Here is a 22,797-nt window from a genome sequence, read left to right on the forward strand (position 1 = left end):
TAGGTCAATATCTGCCCACCACTGTCCCTACCCTGGCAGCGCCCCCGGCTGCTGCCTTGGCTGGCATCCCCTGCCCCTGCTGCTCAGGCAGCCAGCACAGAAATGTGGCCATGACTGAAAAGCTGCGTCCCAGCTCTGCCAGCCCCTGCTGGGCCAGACACAGGTTTACTGGGCTCAGCTCCATGGAATGGGTCATATAGGAGCTCAGCCAGGTGAACTGACTGTCCCTTCTAGCTGTACCCTAGTGAAAGCCCCCTGCCCATTTGGGGTTGACTGTTGACGTGCTGCTGACATTTCAGGACAAGGCTGTGTCCATGTGGGTGGGTCAGGGGGAGCATCAAAGACAACCGTGTGGCCACAAGAGGCTAGAAGCCAGTGCCATGGGAAGGTGAATCCCTTGGGGTCAGAGCCGTAGTGTTCTCTGCTTTCCAGGGCCAGTGCCCAGGGGGTGGGATGGGCCATGGATGTGTCGCTCTCACCCAAATGTCACCTAGGCTCCAGGTCACAGGGGAGATGCACAGCAGGGAGCAGCCTCAGGGATGGTGGCTGGACAGGCAAGGGTAAATGTCATGTATAGATTGGGGACAGACAGACAGATAGACTCACCGGGAGCTGAGCAGATCTCCTGGCTGCTGGGGCTCAGCGCTGGGAACAGAAAGGTGATGTGTGTTCAGTGCCGGGTTAGAATCTCCCCTGCTGTGAGACACCCTGAATAGCTGATGGGATCTGTGCTCTCCCCCATGAGCATGAGTCCCAGTTCCAGCCCCAGCCATCCCACCAGGGGCACCTCCGCCTGCTCCATGAGGCTGTGCGAGAGCCCTGACCCTACCAGGTCCCCTCTGGGTGGGTGACACCCCTGGCGGAGGCCTGGGGGATTTCCATGTCTTCAGCACTTAAGTGTCTCTGCACAGGTGTGACATTATGAGTGTACTATAATATTTCATTGGAAGGTGACAAGGCCAGAAAGAGTTAATTAACTCACAGACTGACCTGACCCATGGGTGAAACTTAAGGACTGGTTAGGAAGATATGTAAATGAATAGAGCTTTGAAATGCAAGTCTGTATTGTTAGAGATCTCAAGGGTACATGTTTGCTCAGGTCTTGTGATCAGGGCCGGCTCCAGACCCCAGCGCGCCAAGCGCGTGCGTGGGGCGGCATTTTACCGGCAGGGTGGCAGGCAGCTCCGGCGGGCCTTCCGCAGTCATGCCTGCGGAAGCTCCACCCGAGCCACGGGACCACTGGACCCTCCGCAGGCACGTCTGCAAGAGGTCCCCCGGAGGCGGGGGACCGGCGACCAGCAGCGCGCCCCCTGCGGCATGCCGCCCTGCTTGGGGCGGCCGGATTCCTAGAGCCGCCCCTGCTTGTGATGTAAGCAAACAAGTCTTGTCTATTGCTATAACTTTAATTCAAATATCAAAAAAGGAATATTAACATTTAGGAAGATACTTGAGTAAAATAGTATTATTGTCTATATCAGGGGTAGGCAACCTATGGCATGCGTGCCAAAGTGGCACGCAAGCTTATTTTCAATGGCATTCACACTGGCCAGGTCCTGGCCACCGGTCCGGGGGGCTCTGCATTTAATTTAATTTTAAATGAAGCTTCTTAAACATTTTCAAAACCTTATACACTTTATATACAACAGTTATTTAGTTATATATAGGGGATGGCAACCTTTCGGAAGTGGTGTGCCGAGTCTTCATTTATTCACTCTGATTTAAGGTTTTGCGTGCCAGTAATACACTTTAACATTTTTAGAAGTTCTTTTTCCATAAGTCTATAATATATAACTAAATTATTGTTGTATGTAAAGTAAATAAGGTTTTTAAAATGTTTAAGAAGCTTCATTTAAAATTAAAATAAAATGAAGAGCCCCCTGGACCGGTGGCCAGGACCCAGGTGTGTGAGTGCCACTGAAAATCAGCTCGTGTGCTGCCTTCGGCATGTGTGCCATAGGTTGCCTACCCCTGCTATAGACTTATAGAAGGAGACCTTCTACAAACATTAAACTGCATTACTGGCACGAGAAACCTTAAATTAGAGTGAATATATGAAAACTCAGCACACCACTTCTGAAAGGTTGCCGACCCCTGGTCTATATGTCTTTTTGAAGGTTGTGGTAACCTGTATCTGAACTGTTTAATGGATAAATTACCCTGTGCTAATTGCCAGGATGTTTGGAAGGAGAGTTAAGCTGATTGTTTTCTCAGGCCAAAAGGCTGCTGGAAACATACAAGAACCCTGAGACATGATCCTACTTCATCTCAGATCTGCTTTGGGTTTCAAGAGGGTGAAACCTTAAGCCACAAGGGATTGAGATCCCCAGTCATTGACTGGAGCTACCCTGAATATGGACATTGGACTGTAACCTATGGACTATTTCTAAAAGGACTTTTGGCAACTACAAGCTCACCTCTGCTATGTATCTGAGCCTCAAGAATTGAATTCAAGTCTGTATGTATATTGATCTTTTAACCAAGTATCTCTCTCTCTCTTTTCTTTTTAAATAAATTTTAGCTTAGTTAACAAGAATTGGCTATACATGTGTATTTGGGTAAAATCTAAGTTATAATTGGACCTGGGTATGTGGATCATCCTTTGTGATTGGAAGAACCTTTTCTTTTATATGACGAGATAAGATTTTTAGTAATCATCATCATATCTGACAGGTGTGTCTGGACGGAGGCCTGAGTGTTTGAACTTCTAAGTAACCAGTGAGGTACTATAGAAGCTGTTTTGTGCTGACTTGGTAAATCTAAGTACTGGAATATCTACCAGCGTTTGGGGTTTGTCTGCCCCGTTTTGTTTGCAGTTCACCCTAATTGAGTGACCTCAGCAGGCTCCCACGGGCAGTACTGTCACAACGAGGCTCTGCTAACAGCCCAGCGGCACCTACATTCATCCCCAGCCCCATTAACTGAGCTCAGCCCCTCACTTCCCCAGCAGAGCCTGCAGCAGGGAATGTGCTACAGACACACAGAGACACAGGGCCCAGACCTCATACAGACATTTGAGACACCGGCCCAAAGCAGAGCCCCTGATCCCAACCCCTACTCCCATACACAGATCTGGGATTGGATCCAAACTGTGTGACTTGGGCCCAGACCTATAACAAATCTCACCCCGAGCCCCAGATCCAGAACCTCTGAATTCCAGGAGAATCCAGAATCAGAGCCCAGCCTGGATCCCAGCTCGGTGTCTCTAGCCTGTCGGTAACAGGGAGCCCTGGGGCTGGAACCTGATAATCCCCCACCCTCCAAAGGCAACAGCCGTCCCTGCTCTCTCTGCCTCCAGGCTGAGCTAACACCCCATGAGCATCCTCCCCCAAGCCCAGACCATCCTGACTCCATGTGCCTGGTGTGGGGAGCTGGGCCCAGTGACACACCAGGGGTTTGAATACAGCCAAATGCCAGGTCACAGCTCCCAGCAATGGACACCAGCCAGACCTGCAGTCTGGAGCCTGGGTTGGGACAGCAGGGATCCAGGAAAGGATTTAGGGGCCCCAGGGGACAAGTAACTCAACATGAACTCCCAGGGCACTGCTGTGGAACAGGGCTGATGTGCCCCATGGCTGTGTAACGAGGGGAGCAGGAGCAGGGAGGGGATTTCCCCCAGCGTGCGGCCTTGGTGACTCCGATCCTGGATCCTGCACCTGATTCTGGGGCCCCAGTTTAAAAGGCTATTGGAAAAGTGCAGCGGGTGCAGGGCAGAGCCAGAAAAATGCTGTGAGAGCTGGAGAAGAGGCCTCACAGGAGAGGCCGGGGGAGCTCTGTGTGTGGAGCTGGTCAGACAGCTGGGCTGGTCCCAGTGTCTAAGCTCCTTCTGGGGAGAAACCTCAGATGCTGAGGAGCATTTCAGTGCCGCAGAAACAGGCAGAGTCAGACCCAAGGGTTGGACGCAGACTCTGGGCAAACTCCAGTGAGAAAGGAGGCAGCAGTTTCTCCCCGTACGAGGGATTAACCCCCAGCACCAGCTCCCCAGGGAAGTGGGGGAATCACAGCCAGGCCGGAGGCCTTTCTGGGGCATTCTTTAATCAAACACAAGTGACTGGGCTCAGTGCAGGGGAGCTGGGGGAAGTTCTCTGCTCTGGGCTATCGGGGTGTCAGACTGGATGGGTGAATGGTCCCTCCTGGCCTTAAACTCTGTGAGATTGTGACTGTAACCGCAGCCTGTGCCGACGGCTAGTCCCGGCCCATCCCCAGCACCGAGTGCTGGCCCTGTGCTGGTTTGGGACAGTCCCACTCCCTCAAACATCCAACAATGCAATCCTTTCTGCCACAAAAGGGCATTTGCTGACTCCCTGGGCCAGGGGCTGCTCTCGGTTCTGTTTCCTCCCAACCCCCTAGGAGATAGCAGGGGCGTCCCGGATACTCACCAGGCAGCAAGATGCACAGAGACAGGATCATCGTGGCAGTTGAGAGGAACTGCAAGGGACTGAAATGGTCCAGTGGTTTCAGCTCTAGATGGGGTTGGGTGGAGACAATCTTCAGTCACTCCCTGCTCCCACCTGCCCCTTTTGCCCCTCAGGGCTCAGGGCAGAAGGACCCTCTCCCTGCTCAGAATGTTGTGAACCCAGATGCTGTTGCTGCTCTGAGTCCCCATCAGGGCCTTATGGCTGAGGCAGCAGGGATGCCGCAGCCCCTCTCTGCTCTGCCCCGTCCTGTCCTCACGTCTGATCGTCACCACTCCCTGTTTCCTGTCCCATGAACCACCATGGCCACATCATCTTTATTTAGTGTCGGAAGCCTGAGAATCAACCACACATCAAATATGTTGATAAACCTCCTCTCCCGATTTAGTAGTAGACGACTCAGCCAAACCCATCCTGGTAAACACAGGCCCGGCCTGGATGGAGGTTTTAACATTAATCACACCTAGTGCATCCATAGATTGCAAAGTGGAAGGAGGGAAACAGATGGGGAAACTGAGGCACAGGAAGATGAATATATCACTGGCCCAAGGTCACCCAGTAGGGCGGAGTCAGGAACTGGAGTCAGATCGGATTTCCAGGCCAGTGTTCTGTCCACTAGGCCACACTGCCTCTCTTTACCCAAGGGGCCAGTGTGACAAAGGTATTTAGCAAAACAGCCAGGTACCTAGTGGGATTCACTAGAGCTCCTAGGCAGGCCGGGCACCTGACTCTTGTTGGCAGCTGATGAAAGTCAGTCCCTTGCGCACTCTGTCAGTCACATAAGGCACCCGTCTCCATTGCTTAGCTCCTGAATCTGGCCCCAGGTGCTGAAGGACCCAGAGCAGGTGAGAAAGGGCAGCTTCTTCTCTGTGCAGAGTGGGGCCAGGCAGCCCCCAAACTGCCTGCCCTCGTGTGTGAGCCGTGTCCTGCACAGGCGCTGGGAGGTCACTGCCAGGACGGCGGCTGTGGCCGTGTGTTACCTGAGGAGCCCTTAGCTGTCACCTGAGGGCCACACACTGCTGACTGTGGGGAGGTGGCGCTGTCCAGTCCCCAGGCATTAGGGGAGCTGGGCTCTGTCTCCCCTCTGCTCCCTCATGGGGGCCCTTGAGGCAGCCAATCCCCATCTATTCAGCCCCCCTTGGCGACAGGCTGTGAGCTCTAGGGCTGACAATGCTATGTCAGAGCTGAGCCCACAGCCCAGGGCTCCAGTGACTTGGGGCTATTCACCCAAAGCTCCCACCTCTCACAAACCCTCCTTATCACGTCCCTCCCACTCTAACGCTGGGAACAGGCTGAGCCTTGGGGAGCCTGGGCCCAGCTGATGCCAGACAAGTCCCAGTGAGAAACAAGCCTCAATTTCTAGTCAGGAGGGTGATTAACCCTGTGACAAACCATCCAGGGCAGGGGGGATTCTCTATCACCTGACGGTGTCAGAGCCAGGCTGGAGGCCTTCCTGGGAGAGGCTTTGGTCCCACACGAGCTATTGGCTCAATTCAGGGGGTTGGGGGAGTCTCTGGGCTGTCCAGATCACACTGGCTGAGCTAATGTCCCTTCTGGCCCTGGAAGCCAACTGTCAAGGGCTGTTTGTGTCCCAGTTTGGGGTGAGTCTGGCTAGGATGAGCCCGAAAACACAGGGCAAGTGTCAGAGACACATGCTGGGAAATAGTCTGAGTGGGTTTCATTGATCTCACAAAGTGTCCCTGACCTGCTGGGCCTGGATCGTGAGCTGATTCCTTCCTCCCTCCCCTGGCCCAAACCCCCAGGCAGCCAGGGGAGAATTAGACCCGTCCTGCAGGGGATATTGATGGAGCCAGATGCTGCAGGACTAGAGAGCAACTGGCTGCTGCTCAGTGACTCTCTGCACCCAGTGTGGCTGTTCCATGCAGCTGTGCAGAGATAGAATCACAGGACAAGCCCACAGCACACTGAGCATCTGCAGTGTCCCTTGTGCAGACGCCTCTTCCCCAGCCCAGCAGTGAGCAGCCCAGCAGCCCAGCAGTGAGCAGCCTGACCACGACCTAGGAGCCCAGCAGAGCAGGAGTGAGCCACACGCTGTGATGTGAGATTGAAGAACCTCTAACACTGTAATATTTCTGGCCCAGATGGTGGCTGTGGTTTGCATGTGTAGTAGGAAGAGGGTCTGAAACATAAGCCCGTATATCAGAGGCCTGGTGTGAGGCTTGAGGCCTGAACTAAAGTACTGGTCAAGATTTGCTGATATAAACCAAAGAAGCTAAATCAGGTTCTGCCTGCTTGCAAGCACAGAATCTGGCAAGAATATGGCTGATACTGCAGAAACAGATATTCCTAAGTCATATTAGGCACAAGAATATATACACAAACACATTCCAGAAAGGCGGTACCAGAACAGCTTGATAACAGCACATTCCCCACAGATAACAGGAACACACTGACCCATCCTAAAGATGAGAACAGGATGACAACATGATGAATAGAGATGTTTTGATCGAACCAACATGTACAAGGTAATGGGAGGCCCCTGGATACGTCAATGAGGCATCCCTAATACGTCTGAGGGTGGCACCCTGATATGTCAGGAGTGATGCATAACTTGTTTGTATCTGTGTATAAAGATTGTGATGGGTTCGATCACAGAGACCCCCTTGGGACTGTTACCTGAAGAGCTGAAACTACATCTGATGAAGTGGGTATTCACCCATGAAAGCATATGCTTCAAGACGTCTGTTAGTCTATAAAGTGCCACAGGACTCCTTTTGTCATTTTTTACAGATCCAGACTAACATGGCTACCCCTCTGAGGTTTAAGATGGATTCCAGTATCAGGTGACATGGTCACATGTCCTGTGAGACCCCAAGCCTCCATTCCTCCTGGCCTGACACACAAATGCAGGAAGGCTTGCAAGTAAACAGAGCCATTTACAATCAATTGTCCTAGTCCATGGGAGCCATCAAGATTCTAAACCACCATTAATGGCCCACATTTTGCATAATTACAACAGGACTTCAGAGTTATATTTCATATTTCTAGTTTCAGATACCAGAATGATACATAATACAAATAGGATGAACACACTCAATAGATTACAAGCTTTGTAATGATACCTTACAAGAGATCTTTTGCATGAAGCATATTCCAGTTACATTATATTCACACTTCTTAGCTTATTTCTATAAAACATATGGAGTGCAAGGTCACAAAGATGTATCTCAAAGGTGCTGTCTTTGTCTGGACTAGGGGATAGTGGAAAGTCCCACCACTAACTGAGCCGGTCCATTGTCATGAGCATACATGTGATAGCATAACTGTAGGCATTGATCCACGGATCTAGGACCATGCTTTGCTGACAATAAACCTGACCAAGTGCCTTCACATCTTGATGGATCTTGTGGTCATTGGGCAGTTCACTCGAGATCTGTTGTGCCAGCTGTCTGTGCAGAGCTGGGACGGCATACATGGGGAACACTCACATGCAGCCAAACATTTATTAGCGTCTAGCTCATACTGGTTTTGTTGTGTCCCGCTGGTTGTACCAGGAGAGGCTGGGTTTCAGCTGCAGTCCCTTGGAACACAGAACAGCCAGACTTGGGTGATCCCTCTCCAGCATCTGGCAAAACATCTGCCAGGTTGGGAGTACCCGGAGCAGAGTGTGCCGGGCCTGACAGACAGACAGATGGGGCATATTTCCTGCCCTACCAGCTCCATGCACACAGACTGCATCTGGGGACATTTCCCTGTCTCTGCTCTCCCAGTTTCATCTCCTGCCCTGGTCTAGTGAAAGAGGCAGCAGGGAACCAATCCCAGCTTATCAGAAATGAGGGCTTGGCTGAGCAGCAGGTGGGTGCAGGTAAGAGCAGCTGCCCTAGGGGCGCTGCAGGATGAAGGATGGGGGGGTAATGGTTGGTGCCATTGGGGAGGGGGCCATAGACATTCTCTCTCTTTAGCTGTGGAAAGAGTTACTGGCTGGGGTTAGAACCTGACTGACAATTTTCCCAGTGGAAAATGTGGTTTGCCTGAAATCAGGATTTGCCAATGGCAGCTGGGATTGATCCTGCAGGAGAATTCCTGAGTGTGAGAAAGTGGGGGACACAAACCGCTGCCATCCCTTCTTCCTGAGACAGCTACAAACCAGTAACCAAAGTGTTGAAAAATCATTATCCCTTCACCTCTCCTCCCTCCACGGAGACATGGAGAGCCCAAGGGAACATCTCAAATGAGGATTATTCCTGAGAAAATTCTCCCAGGAAAATCCTCCTTTCCCGGCAGCTCTAATCACGCTAGTGCACAAACCTCATGTCACGGTTATGGGGCTGGCTGCTCCTCTGTGCCCTCTCTGGAGGACCCTCAGGCCTTCCCCCCTCTCACACAAGACCTGGCTACAGCCCCCTGTGGACTGGCCGTGCTGACTCCCAGCTGGTCTGACTGGACTCAGAACCTGCAGTTCTACCACCAGGAGCTGTGACCAGCCATGACTGCAGTGACCCAAACACCTTCTTACACAAAGTCTCGTTTAATCTCAAGAGCCGGAGCCAGGCGCAGCCAGAGAACAAGAGTAAAGGGGCTCCCTGCAAGTCTACCTCATCCCTAGACCATCTGGTCCCCGGTGTCTCTGCCTGTCCCCTCCCTGTCCTTCAGCTCGTCTCTCAGTGCAGCACGAGGTCTCTGTTCCCCCCTGTATCCCTGAGACTGGTTAACGGGTGAGGTGGCTCAGCAGGGGGCATGGATGGCTCTGTGGTGTTTCTTATCCCTTGCAGTGTTTGGCAGGAGGTTTAGGGGGCAAACAACCCCTGCTCAACTTAATCCCTTGTGTTCATGCAGTGACCTCGGCACAACAGTCAGATAAACAGCAAAGTTCAGAGGTTATTACAGGGAAGCTCTAATCCCGTCACACCTAGTGATTCTCATTTGTTCCCGTAAGATTCACCTGCCTCCCCACCCATGGCAACCAGTGTCCTGTCTGTGCCAGGAAGTCAACTGCCAGCTGCTGCCAACATAGAAACGGCTGGTTTGGGTGCGGTCTACACCAGAAGAAAGGTGTTTTCACACTGTAATACCTCCCTGGAGTTCACCTCCACCAGCTACAGGGACGTGAAATGCCCATGGCACCGAGGTGGCCTTGTCCCCAATAGGATCTGACAAGGAGAACACTGCCTGGCCCAGCAAGCTCATCGCACACACACCTTTTACCTAGTGCAGACCAAGCGTCTGTGCTTGGCGCTGCCCAGGGCTCCCTGTGCCCCATTCACTGCTGGGTCCCATCACGACCTGCAATAAATCAAAAGCCAGGCCTTAAGGTTTAAATGCAGCACACTGAGCAGTAAAGCCAGACACGGCGCATAGGGGCATTGGGGTCATGTGGGAATGTATTGCTAACTTGGCAGATGGGAATGTGGGAAGCTGAGGTGTTTAGGCTTCAAGTACGGGCTAATTAGGCTGTGAGCTGTGTAGTGAGATGCTGGCCTTGGCTGGTTCTCACTGCTAGTAGGCCGTAAACAGGATAATAAATCAGAAGGTTGTACAGGATGACAATTATCCAATGAAGTTATAGCTGTGCCTGTGTGTATTTTATTAACCAATTAGCAATTGCTTGATTGCTTGCCATAATTGTATATAAGAAGTATGCTGGAGAGAAATAAATGACTCTGCTACCAATCACATTGGTTGTTGGGCTTTGTCCATGCCCGCATGAGACGCACTGAGATGCAACAAATGGTGACCCCGACGTGATCCGAATCGGATTGAGTCGTTGTCCTGAACCAGGCAGAAGAGCCGCGGCAGGAGTACTGGAGAAGGGTCAGCTCCTGGGCGTCCGAGAAGAGAGGCGCAACTGAGCTCAGAGGTGAGCGGCAAATATGGGTACCGCTGCATCAGCGGAAGAAAAAACAGTGCATGAGTATTTGATACGCATCGCGGAACGGCAGGGAGAAAAGCTCCCCTCTGATATGTTATCCCGCCTGCTACGGTGGGGACAGAGAAGGGGACTTTTCGTTAAGCCGAGTACAATTTTTGATAAAACTGTTTGGGAGCGGCTAGGCTCCGAGCTTTGGGAGTCGGTGACTCAGGGCGATAAGGAAGCCTTCTCCCTGAGTCAAGTATGGAATAAAACAAGGAAGATAGTAGAAACTCTCGCAGCCGAGGCAGGAGTGCAGGCGGCCCTTTCTGAGATTTTCCACCCAACGCCCGAAATGCCTTCTGTGTTGCCGGTTGGAGCCAGGGAGTTTTTCGGTGGCGAGGACACGGTGATACCTTTGGCTTCCGACCTGGATGATTTTGCCCCTGGTACGGTCCCACTACCCTCCAATGTGGCCCTCGGCCCCGACATGATTGATCCTGTTACGGTCCTGTTACCCCCTGATACGCCCGAGCCTATGGAGACAGCCTTGCCGTACGCACCCCCCTCAAAGCCATGCCGTGTTCACGGGACCTGGGGGTGTCACGATTGCCGGGAAACAGAGGAGGCTCGGATGGAACATGTGCCATCACAGATACAGATACATCCCGATTTGACTATGTTTACTCAGTTTACTCAGTCTGACGCCTTTTATAAGGAGATGGAGCGCCAGGGTCAACAGCTGCAGGATATTTATAATAAGTTGGATCAAATGCAAGGTTTTCCGCCTGGATCATCGCGTTCGCATCTTCACGAGTGTTTTCATCCGACTCGCCCTTCCGCCCCGTCTGGCCCCGGGGACCCTCCAACTGGAGACCCTCCGGATCCGGTACAGCGCTGGCATGGGGTTCTAAAGGAAGCCATCCTTGAAGGTTTGACACCCGAGGCTTTTCCGGTGATTACGCCACACCCTCCTAGCTAAATTGATAGTGAGACAAGTTGGTATCCATGAAAGGAACGGTTTAGCAAGAGGAAGAAAGGATCGGGCCCAGGCGGGCAGGCAACAGACAGAGAAATTGGAAAGCAGGTTGGAAATTTTTGAGGGTGTAGTGGAAAGAAAAGGTAATTAAGCACAAGCTTGGGAATTTCAAATATTCAGGAGAATATTTGGAATGGTGATTTGGACTAGTAAGTTGCTGGAGGAAACAACAGTTGAATTTTGTAAAGATACTAAAGAGAAGTTTCTGGTGTTTTTGAAATGTTTGTAAATAAATTTAGGCAAAGAAATTAGTTTGCAATTGTTTGGCTATGAATAATTTTGTTAAATTAATTAAAGAATGTATACAGTGCTATGTAATTGAGATTGTATTAGGTCCTATGGGCATATAAGTGGTGATGTTTTCCTTCAGTGTTTAAAAGCAGAAGTTAAAGTAAGAAACTTTAAGCTGTGAATAGCTTTGAATCCAGAAGCAAGCCAGGAAGCAACTGTATTAATGTAAATGATTTAACTGATGAAGTAATTCCCCTGTTTTGCCTGAAATCAATAGGGTATTTGTATATTTTAAGTAATGATTGATTGCCCAGTAGGGGTAGATTTGTTTTTGTTTTTTAGATATTAAAGAAAATTGATGCTAGCTGCATAGCATTTAATGTACCATGCATTTACTTACAGAGTTGAAATTTATGTTTTGTGTTCTATGTTTTGTCTTGTGGTGTTTGTCTTGTGGCCAGAATTGTTGTTGTGTTAATTTTAATGAAGATTTAAAATGTGGTTACATGGTGTGTTTTCTCTATTTTCCCCCTCCCCTCAGTGTCAGTTTGATCACCTGACATATGAGGGATGAATTGGTAACAGAAATTTGTTGCAGTTTGGTGAGCAATAGAGAATGGGGGAGCCCTGCAGAATTTACACCATCTATAAGTTTTACCCTTGTTATTTTATGTTTGTTTTGTTTGGTGCTGTTGGTGTTATATGTTAAGAATTGCATGGTTATAGGTGAGCCCTATAGAATAAGGAAATACTATTTGGTTTTGGTTCTGTTCTGTTTAACCGGTTACTGTTGTTTTTCTGCTCTGTTCATTTGGGCGTTAGGTGTAATGCTGGTGCTTGTATTGCTAGATTAGCTTAAGGTTATGCTGCTGTTGTTGTACCGGAGCGCTTGAGAAAATGAGGGGAGGAATGTAGGAGGCTAGGGAACCACGGAAGATATTGTTACGGTTTATTTAGGCAGCTGGTGTTTTTATTTGCCTTTTAGTTTTGGTGTGTATTAGATTGTAGTAATGTGATGCTATGAGCTGGGAATGTATTGCTAATGCCTTCCCCCTTTTTTTTGATTTTGAGAAAAGGGGGGAGATGTGGGAATGTATTGCTAACTTGGCGGATGGGAATGTGGGAAGCTGAGGTGTTTAGGCTTCAAGGACGGGCTAATTAGGCTGTGAGCTGTGTAGTGAGATGCTGGCCTTGGCTGGTTCTCACTGCTAGTAGGCCGTAAACAGGATAATAAATCAGAAGGTTGTACAGGATGACAATTATCCAATGAAGTTATAGCTGTGCCTGTGTGTATTTTATTAACCAATTAGCAATTGCTTGATTGCTTGCCATAATTGTATATAAGAAGTATGCTGGAGAGAAATAAATGACTCTGCTACCAATCACATTGGTTGTTGGGCTTTGTCCATGCCCGCATGAGACGCACTGAGATGCAACAGGGTCACACTTTACATCTCCACCCCACAGCCATAGGCTAGAAATTGACTTTTTTATTTGTTGTAAATCAAAGCTGAGATTCTCCCACACTCCCAGGATTCCAGGAGCTGGGACTTTAAGGGAAACAGCAAATACCATGATACTTGGCAACACTGCTCTGGCAGCCTGTTCCCCATCTGCACCTCAGCCCCTTCACTACAATTTCCAACAGGGTTTGTACTTCCCCACGTCCTTGTTCCAGGAGAAGCTTCTGCAGCATCATCCATCATCCTTGGTGCCCCAGCCTTGCTCCAAGGGGAGGTTAGTGGGGCAGAGTGCTGCTCAGTGTGAGGCTATCACAATTCAGTCTGATACAAGGAAGGCCCAATCCTGTCACCCACTTGCATGGCCTGATGCTGGCAGGAGCAGTGTGTGTGTATCTGCAATGGAAGTGAGTCAATGCCACTGTGAGACCCTTCCCCTCTGCCTCCCCCAACTGGTGTGTATTGAATTTCCTACATTTATCCATCAAGTTAACACAGTTCCCTCCAATTAGCACATTCTGATTTAACTGAGGGTTGGGTCAAAGCGTTATCATGAATCGCTGCTGTTTTCCTTTGGGAGGGAACTTCTGATGTGTCGCCATTTCCGCACATTCCCTGTGGGGAGAGGTTCTTTCCCAGGTGTCAGTGTTTGGGTCTGATTCCCGCATTGCAGTCCTGTATCTGATATTCATGGAATGAGAGAGTGAGCTCCAGAGACCCCTCTGGAGTCAAGTTCTGAGCGCATTTCTTTCCAGACCTTGGGGGTTTAGCATTTCATAGAGTCATAGCCTCATAGAAGATTAGGGTTGAAAGACACCTCAGGATGTCATCTAGTGAAACCCCCTGCTCAAAGGAGGATCAACACCAACTAAATCATCTCATCCAGGGCTTTGTCAAAACTAATCTTAAAGACCTCTAAGGATAGAGATTCTACCACCTCTCTAGGTAACCCATTCCAGTGCTTCACTACCGTCCTAGTGAAAGAGTGTTTCCTAATTTCTATCCTAGACCGCTCACACTGCAACTTGAGACCATTGCTCTTTGTTCTGTCATCTGCCACCATTGAGAACAGCTGAGCTCCATCCTCTTTGGAACCCCCTTCAGATAGTTGAGGGCTGCTATCAACTCCCCCCCGCCCACACTCTTCTCTTCTGCGGACTAAACAAGCCCAGGTCCCTCAGCCTCTCCTCATAAGTTATGTGCCCCAGCCTACTAATCACTTTCATTGCCCTGTGCTGGACTCTCTCCAATTTGTCCACATCCTTTCTCTAGTGGAGGGCACAAAACTGCACACAATACTCCAGATGTGGCTTCACCAGTGCTGAATAGAGGGGAATAATCACTTCCTTTGATCTGCTGGTAATGCTCCCACAACAAGGGCACACTGCTGACTTATATCCAGCTTCTCATCCACTGTAATCCCCAGGTCCTTTTCTGCAGAACTGCTGCTTAGCCAGTCGGTCCCCAGCCTGTAGCAGCACATGGGATTCTTCTGTCCTAAGTGAAGGATTCTGCACTTGTCCTTGTGGAACCTCATCAGATTTTGTTTGGCCCAATCCTCCAATTTGTCTAGGTCACTCTGGACCCTATCCTTACCCTCCAGAATATCTACATTTCCCCGCAGCTTAGTGTCATCTGCAAACTTGCTGAGGGTGCAATCCATCCCATCATCCAGATCATTAATAATGATGTTGAACAAAACCAGTCGAGGACCAACCCCTGGGGCACTCCGCTTGATATCGGTTGCCAACTAGACATCGAGCCATTGATCACTACCTGCTGAGCCTGATGATCTAGCCAGCTTTCTATCCACCTTTTAGTCCATTCATCCAGCCCATACTTTTTTAACAAGCTGGCAAGTATACTGTGGGAGACAGTATCAAAAGCTTTGCTAAAATCAAGATATATCATGTCCACTGCTTTCTTCATATCCACAGAGCCAGTTATCTCATCATAGAAAGCAATCAGGTTGGACATGCATGACTTGCCCTTTGTGAATCCATGTTGACTGTTCCTGATCAACTTCGTCTCCTCCATGTGCTTCATAATGGTTTCCTTGAGGGCCTGCAACTTGATTTTTCCAGGGACTGAGCTGAGGCTGACCAGTTTGTAGTTCCCTGGATTCTCCTTCTTCCCTTTTTTAAAGATAGGCACTACATTTGCCTTTTTCCAATCATCCGGGACCTCTTCCAATCACCACAAGTTTTCAAAGATAATGGCCAATGGCTCTGCAATCACATCAGCCAACTCCCTCAGCACCCTCAGATGTATTAGATCTAGACCCATGGACCTGTGCATGTCCAGCTTTTATAAATAGACCTTAACCTGTACTTTTACCACTGAGGGCTGCTCACCTCCTCCCCATACTGTGTTGTCCAGGACAGCAGTGTGGGAGCTGACCTTGTCTGTGAAGACCGAGCCCAAAGAAGCATTGAGTACTTCAGCTTTTTCCACATCATCTGTCACTAGGTTGCCTCCCCCATTCATTAAGGGTCCCACACTTTCCCTGACGTTTTTCTGTAGAAAGAGAAAGTTACTCACCTTGCAGTAACTGAGGTTCTTCGAGATGTGTGTCCCTGTGGGTGCTCCACTCTAGGTGACGGTGCGTCCCGGCGCTGTCGATCGGAGATTTTCGGTAGCAGTGCCTGGTTGGGGCGCATGCACCCAGATGGTATCTCCCGTCTAGTTGGAATCTTCCTGAGTGCATGCGCTCCACACCCTCCTCAGTTCCTTCTCTACCGTGGAGAGTCATCTCAGTACTCCAAAGTAGAGGGGAGGAGGGTGGGGAGTGGAGCACCCACAGGGACACACATCTCGAAGAACCTCAGTTACTGCAAGGTGAGTAACTTTCTCTTCTTCTTCGAGTGCTGTCCCTGTGGGTGCTCCACTCTAGGTGAATGTGTAGCAGTACCCACTACGGTTGGTGGGACTTTGGAGATACGGCAGGGAGTACTGAAGATAGTACTGTATGACCTACTAGTGTGTCTGCCGTGGTGTCTTGCGTTAAAGCATAGTGTTTTGCAAACGTGTGTTCAGATGACCATGTAGCTGCTTTGCAGATATCGGGAATGGGAACGTTGTGTAGGAAGGCAATGGATGCCGACATGGCTCTAGTGGAATGAGTTCTAATGCCTTCAGGCGGTTGAAGATTCTTCGCACGGTAACAGGATCTGATGCAGTCAGAGATCCACTTGGATAGGCGTTGTTTAGAAATAGCCGTGCCTTTTGATCTTTCGGCAATTGAAAGAAAGAGTCGTGGAGACTTGCGAAATGGTTTAGTCCTGTCTAAATAAAAGGCAATTGCTCGCCTGACGTCGAGAGTATGCAGGGTTGCCTCCTGTGGCGTTTTGTGAGGTTTGGGGTAGAAAGTTGGTAAATATATAGGTTGGTTGAGGTGGAAGGTCGATACCACCTTAGGAAGAAATTGAGGATGCGGTCTCAAAGTGACTTTATCTTTGGAGAAGATTGTGTATGGAGGGTGGGCCATCAAGGCACTTATTTCTCCAACTCTCCTTGCTGATGTTATGGCAACTAGGAAAGCCACCTTCATGGACATATGGAGATCAGAGGAGGTAGCCAAGGGCTCAAATGGAGGTTTCATGAGAGCATGAAGAACGAGGTTAAGATTCCATGTAGCCACTGTTGTGTGAATTTCAGGGTAGAGATTTTGCAGGCCAGAGAGAAAGCGTTCAATGGTGGGGTGTGTAAAGAGTGAGTACCCATCCAATAGTTCGTGGAAGGTGGTAAGCGCCGCCAGGTGCACTTTGATGGAGCTAAGCGAAAGTCCGTCCTGTTTTAGTTCGAGGAGGTAATCTAGAATGTTAGGAAGGGTCACATTGTTAGGTGCTAAATGTTTATGAGAGCACCAAAGAGCGAAGCGCTTCCACTTCTGAAGGTAGGTTTTGCGGGTGGAGTCTCTCCTACTGTGCAGGAGGACATGTAGGACTTGCTCGGAACAAGCTAGTTCATGGGTTTGGAACCATGAAGGAACCAGGCCGTGAGGTGGAGCTTCTGGAGTTGGGGATGAAGGACCCGCCCGTTGTCCTGGTAAAGGAGGTCTGGCCTGTTGGGGAGAGCCCATGGGTGACGGGAGGACATGCGGAGAAGGTAAGGGTACCACGTCTGTCTTGGCCAAGCCGGGGCAATAAGGATGACCTGGGCCTTGTCGTCCGCGATCTTCCGAATAACCCTGTGTAGTAGAGGGATAGGCGGGAAGGCGTACAGGAGGTAACTGTTCCATGAAATGAGGAATGCATCCCCTAGGGATGCAGTCCCGAGTCCCGCCCTGGAGCAAAACAGGGGGCATTTTCGATTTCGGGTCGTGGCGAAGAGATCTATTGATGGAGTGCCCCAGTGGGAGAAAAGGTGTTGGAGTACTGTGGGGTGCAGTTCCCACTCGTGTTCTGTGGAGAAGTGCCTGCTGAGTGCATCGGCAGTAGTGTTGTGGCAGCCTGGTAGATAGGAGGCGATGATCTGTATTCGATGTTGTATGCACCAATTCCAGAGTCGAATGGCTTCCATGCAGAGGGAATGTGATCTGGCACCCCCCTGTCTGTTTATGTAATACATACATGCTATGTTGTCTGTTAAAACTCGCAGATATCTGTTCTTTATAAGGGGAAGAAAGTGAAGGCATGCTTTCCTCACTGCTCTGAGTTCTAGGAGATTTATATGTAGATGCGTCTCTGATGGAGACCATCGACCTTGTGCTTTGTGTTCTCCTAGATGCGCTCCCCAACCTATCAGGGAAGCATCCGTGGTGAGCATGAGCGTTGGGGATCGTTGCTGGAAGGGAACCCCTGTACAGAGGTTTTCTGGACTTGTCCACCATTGTAGGGAAGTTATAACATTGGGAGGAGGAGTTAGCAGCATCCCTAAGGGATGTCTGCTGGGTTTGAAATTGGAGTTGAGCCAGCCCTGGAGGCATTTCATATGTAGCCTGGCATGTTGAACCACGAAGGTGGTAGCTGCCATGTGACCAAGGAGCTGTAGGCAGATTCTTGCTTGTGTCCTGGGACGAGTAGAGAGTGTGCGTATGAGCTGTGTGATAGTGAGGAATCTGTTGTATGGGAGCGAGGCCCTGCTCTGGGTTGAGTCGAGATGAGCTCCAATGAACTCTATCTGTTGCGTGGGTATCAGGGTGGATTTTTGGGTGTTTATTTGGAGACCTAGGCTGTGAAAGAGGGAGATGGTGAGACGTGTGGCTTGAAGTGTGTCGCCACAGGAGTCGCCCTTGATGAGGCAATCGTCTAGATAGGGGAAAAGTGTGACTCCGTGTTTGCGGAGGTGAGCCACAACGACGGCTAAGGTCTTGGAAAAAACTCTTGGAGCCGTGGAGAGTCCGAAAGGAAGAACTCGGTATTGGAAGTGATCGTGACCGATTGTGAATCGTAGGAAGCGTCTGTGAGCTGGATGAATTGATATGTGGAAGTAAGCGTCTTGTAGGTCGAGGGCTGTGAACCAGTCCCCATGATCCAATGCGGGTATTATTGTGCCCAGTGTGACCATCTTGAATCTTTGTGTCCTCACGAATTTGTTCAGTCGGCGTAGGTCTAATATAGGCCTCCATCCCCCGGTCTTTTTCTGTGTTAGAAAGTAATGGGAGTAGAAACCTGTCCCCTGGTGTTGCAGAGGCACAGGCTCCACTGCGCCTAATTGCAGAAGGTGAGCCACTTCTGTGCGAAGTAATTGCTCGTGGGAGGGGTCCCTGAAGAGGGACGGGGAAGGGGGATGGGTAGGAGGGTAGGAAATAAAAGGAATGGAGTAACCGGTCTGAACTATTTCGAGGACCCAGCGGTCCTGTGTGATCCGCTGCCAGGCATGTTGGAAATACTGGAGGCGGTGGCCAAATGGGAAAGTAAGTGGTGGAATCAAGGGGTGGTCGTGCAGACCCTCGACCAAAGCTTCAAAACTGTTGTTTATTGCCCTGTGGACGGAAGGTGGTGGCTTGGTTTTGATTTTGTCTGCGTTTGGGAGGTCTATTACGATTCCGAGTTGTGTCGTACGGTCTGGATTGAGGGCGATAATACTGACATGTTCTTTGGTAGGGTTGGTATCGCTGTCTCTTGGGAAGAGATGGTTGAATGCCCAGGGTGCGCAGTGTCGCTCTGGAATCCTTCATGGTATGGAGGAGTTCGTCAGTTTTTTGGGAGAAAAGTTTGTCCTTGTCAAATGGGAGATCCTCCACTTTAGTCTGGAGTTCTTTAGGAATGCCGGATGCAGAGAGCCATGAGGTTCTGTGCATAACCACAGCAGTTGCGGTAGTACGGGCTGCTGTGTCCGCCGTGTCTAAAGACGCCTGTAGGGCTGTTCTGGAGATTAATTGTCCCTCAGACAGGATTGATTTGAAGTCTGCTCTTCTGTCCTCTGGTATGTAGGAGGCAAATTCGAAAAGCTTATTGTAATTATCGAAATCATAACTGGCGAGGAGGGCAGAGTAGTTAGCAATCCTGAACTGTAGTGTAGAGGATGTATAAACCTTGCGTCCCAGGACATCAAGGCGTCTAAGGTCTTTGTCCTGAGGGGTGGGTCGATATTGTGAATGTTTGGTCCTCTGTGTCACTGCATCGATGACAAGGGAGTTCGGTGGTGGATGAGAGAATAGGAAGTCTGCGTCCTTTGCAGGAACGTAATATTTACGCTCAGCCTTCTTGCAAGTTGGTACCAGAGAAGCTGGGGTTTGCCAGAGAGTGTCAGCTGGCTCCATGAGTGCTTCATTTATAGGGAGCGCGATTTTCGAGGGTGCAGACGGTTGAAGGATTTTAAGGAGTTTGTGTTGCTTCTCCTGAACCTCTTCTAAGGGAATATCCTGGCTGATCGCAACCCTCCGAAAAAGTTCTTGGAACTGTTTGCAGTCGTCCACGATCTGTGGAGGTGGAGGGAGGCTGGCTTCATCTGCGGCTGATGGAGAGTTAGGATTAGGCGAATCAGGATATGGTGCATAGCTCCCCAGTTCAGGAGGGGGTTCAGGCACCCTGGAAGTGGATGGAGCAGGAGACTGAGGTACCGAAGGAAGGTGATTGATAGGAGGATTCTGCCACGGGTACCACTGCGGCCAAGGCATGGGGTAGGAGAACCCAGGCATCACCCACGGAGGGGCAGCATAGGGAAACTGAGGCTGCTGAACTTGAGCCGTGACCTGAGGTGGTAAAGGTGCCTGTGGAGGAGAAGCAGGAGGGGAGAACTCTGCCTGCTGTTGCAGTTCAAGGTCACCGTCGGTGAAAGCCATTTCAGGTGGAGAAAGTGGCAGGTCAAGGAAGGAGTCCTCTGCTTCCAGGAGTGGAGAATGAGGCTCAGGTGGCACTAAAAGGTCCCTTTGAGTGAGCAGCTGTCGTTCCTGCTCTCTAGGCTGAGCTAAGTCTACTCTCTGCTGTAGCTGTTTACTAGGCGAGAGTGACAGAGAGTCTCCTGTTGTATTGTGCTTGGACGCCCCCTGCAGGGGGTCTGCTGCTAGTGCACGGCTAGCAGAGTGGCTGGGTGCCGACCCTGTTCTCGGTGCCGAGGCTGATCGAGCTGTCGGCACTGCAGCTATTTTTGTCGCTGAGGCAGAGCGCGCTGGCGGGATCGCGGCTGCTTTCAGCGCTGAAATTGACCAGGCTGAAAGCAGTGCGGCTGTTCTTGGTGTCGGTGCCGAATGCGCTGTCGGCACCGCTGCTGTTGCTGGTGCCGAGGCACGTGGTGCCGGTGGTGCAGCGTGCCTGGGTGCCGCAGAGGAGCGAGGTGTCCGTGCCGCAGCCGTTTGCGGCGCCGAGGGGACTGAATGGGTAAGTGCCTTCCCAGCGCGGGAAGTCTGGTCCCTGCCTTTCAGCTCTGTCAGAGCAGTAGCTGAGGCATTCGAAGAGGCTGAGGCAGCTGTCTTTCCTGCTGTCAGCACAGGGGGTAGGGATCTCGCCGGAGACCCCTTACCCTTGTTTGGGCTAGTCTACACTTACCGCGCGGGTCGACGCGGTGAGTTCGACTTTCCGGAGTTCGAACTATCGCGTCTGATCTAGACGCGATAGTTCGAACTCCGGAAGCGCTAGTTCGAACTCCGGTACTCCACCTCGGCAGCTGGAGTTAGCAGAGTCGACCTTGGAGCCGCGGAGTTCGGTTCCGCGGCGTCTGGACGGGTACGTAGTTCGAACTAGGGTAGTTCGAATTCAGCTACGCTATTCACGTAGCTGAATTTGCGTACCCTAGTTCGACCCCCATTCTTAGTGTAGACCTGCCCTTAGAGTCTCGTTTGTGAGACTTCTGCGCTTCGTGCCTCCGCTCCAGGGAGGGTGAAGCGACGCTCCCCACCGGTTCTGATCTGGCTGGGGAGCGTGTGGGAGCGGGTTCCACTTTTCCCGTCTCCGACAGTGGCTGCAGGGATTTCTCCATCATGATGATCTTGAGGCGCAGATCCCTGTCACAACGAGCTCTTGATTTGAGGCTCGCACAGTGTTGGCACTTTGCGGGGATGTGGGTGTCCCCGAGGCACTTCACACACTGGGAGTGACCATCTGACTGTGGCATGGAGTCCTGACAGGAGATGCATCTTTTGAAACCCGAAGCTCCTGGCATTGTGAATTGGAGATGGGCGAGGAAAGTGTCTCAATGGGAGACAAGCCTGTGGGTTTTTTTTTTTTTTTTTTTTTTTTTAAACTAAGTAACTAACTATGTAACTATACTAAAGGAAGGGAAACAACTGGGAAGTAATTAATAATTATTTCTATGTTTCCTACAGAGATCAGGGAAGAGAAGGCAGCACTGCTCCGAGTCCCGTCTTCAGCCGAGGACGGTTGAGAAGGAACTGAGGAGCGTGTGGGGCGCATGCACTCAGGAAGATTCCAACTAGACGGGAGATACCATCTGGGTGCATGCGCCCCAACCAGGCACTGCTACCGAAAATCTCCGATCGACAGCGCCGGGACGCACCGTCACCTAGAGTGGAGCACCCACAGGGACAGCACTCGAAGAAGAACCCTTCTTGTTACTCTTCACATCCCTTGCTAGCTGCAACTCCAGCTGTGTTTTGTCCTTCCTGATTACATCCCTGCATGCTTGAGAATATTTGTTTTCCCCCTTCTGTTTGCCAGGGCTCCTGCTCTATTTTATCCCTCTTCTCTTCAGGATGGGGAAGTAGTTTTGGATATTTTTTATCTCAGATGTCCCAGTGCTGTTTCCTTTCACATCCCCATCGGTGGGAGCAGGATGATGTGTGTCCATGTTTCTCATATAGCAGATGGCCCTGTGTTGTTTGCTGCCCCTTCGCCATAATTGGAGGAAGGGGGCTGTGCTGGGGGTGTGGGATCTTGTCATAGGGTGTTTCACTCACTGCAGGGTGGTGCCCCTTTCTGGCAATTTTGGGGATTAGCTCCATCTCATTCAGCACCTGCTTTCTACCATTGCTGCTCTCTTCCCACTCACGGAGTCTCAGTACAGCCATTTTGTGACTTGGCCCTCCAGCCAGGTCACTCTGTGATTTCCCCTTTTGGGGGAGTCTCTCAGAGTCGCTCTCCACCAGCAGCGTCAGGCAGGCCTCACACCTGCTGCTCTGAGCCGTGACTCCCCCAGTGACTCAGTCATTCTGTTCACTGCCCCACGCTGCCACTCCGCAGTGATTGGTAGGGGAACCCAAGCCTGCCCTCTACTCTGGGTTCCAGTCCAGAGCCCTACAGCGAGCAGTTAAGGTCTGTGTCTACACTAACCTTACTGCTATTGCCCCTGGACTCCTTCCTACCATGCTGCTTCCCTGCCTTCTCCCTTACCTCAGGGACAGGGACTGCAGGCTTCCGCCCTGCTGCTCTCTTACAGTTGCCAGCTTTATAGAATCCCCATCTGTCCCCCCCACCATGGGTGAATTTCTTCCTAATTAGCTCTCTC

Source organism: Mauremys mutica, chromosome 15 (genome assembly GCF_020497125.1).
Source record: "Mauremys mutica isolate MM-2020 ecotype Southern chromosome 15, ASM2049712v1, whole genome shotgun sequence".
NCBI classification, from domain to species: domain Eukaryota; kingdom Metazoa; phylum Chordata; order Testudines; family Geoemydidae; genus Mauremys; species Mauremys mutica.